Genomic DNA, 1,219 nt, shown 5'->3' with positions numbered 1-1,219 from the left:
TGGGGCTGAGCCCCACAAGTGCAGGTTTGGGGTCAATGTGTGGGGCTGAGCCCCATAAGTGAAGGTTTGGGGTCAATCTATGGGGCTGAGCCCCACAAGTGCAGGTTTGGGGTCAATGTGTGGGGCTGAGCCCCATAAGTGCAGGTTTGGGGTCAATGTGTGGGGCTGAGCCCCACAAGTGCAGGTTTGGGGTCAATGTGTGGGGTTCAGCCCCATAAGTGCAGGTTTGGGGTCAATGTGTGGGGCTGAGCCCCACAAGTGCAGGTTTGGGGTCAATGTGTGGGGCTGAGCCCCATAAGTTCCGTTTTTCGGGGGCTTTTTGGCCTCTCTGCCCCATAAGTGGCGCTTGGGGGTCGCGGTGGGGGCCCAGCCCCATAACTGGAGGCCGCTGTGGGGCAGGAGAAGCCCAAGATGTTCGCCAAGGGCACCGAGATCACCGTGGGGCTCGTGGTGAAGAAACTCAACGAGATCCTGCAGGCGCGCGGCAAGAAGGGAACTGACAGGTGCGGCTGCCCCATGGATCCTGACCCATAGATCCTGACCCATAGATCCTGCCCCATGGATCCGCCCCATAGATCTGCCCCATAGATCCTGACCCATAGATCCGCCCCATAGATCCTGACCCATGGATCCTGACCCATAGATCTGACCCATAGATCTGACCCATAGATCTGACCCATAGATCCCCCTGTGCCCCATAGATCTGCCCCATAGATCTGACCCATAGATCCCCCTGTGCCCCATAGATCTGACCCATAGATCCGTGTGACCCATAGATCCCTGCCCCATAGATCCCTGCCCTATAGATCTCTGCCCCATAGATCCTGACCCATAGATTCTCCTGTGCCCCATGGATCCGCCCCATAGATCTGACCCATAGATCTGCCCCATAGATCCTCCTGTGCCCCATAGATCCTGACCCATAGATCTCTGCCCCATCGATCCTGCCCCATAGATCCTGGCCCACAGATCCTGACCCATAGATCCTCCTGTGCCCCATAGATCTGACCCATAGATCTCTGCCCCATAGATCCATGTGACCCATAGATTGGCCCCATAGATCTCTGCCCCATCGATCTCTGCCCCATCGATCCTGCCCCATAGATCCTCCTGACCCATAGATCCATCCTGCCCCATAGATCTCTGCCCCATAGATCCATCCTGCCCCATAGATCCTGACCCATAGATCTGCCCCAGAGATCCTCCTGTGCCCCATAGA

Source organism: Corvus brachyrhynchos, unplaced genomic scaffold, assembly GCF_000691975.1.
Source record: "Corvus brachyrhynchos isolate BGI_N302 unplaced genomic scaffold, ASM69197v1 scaffold1710, whole genome shotgun sequence".
Classification (NCBI taxonomy): Eukaryota; Metazoa; Chordata; class Aves; order Passeriformes; family Corvidae; genus Corvus; species Corvus brachyrhynchos.
The sequence above is the reverse complement of the archived record's forward strand: the minus strand, read 5'-3'. Positions refer to the sequence as shown.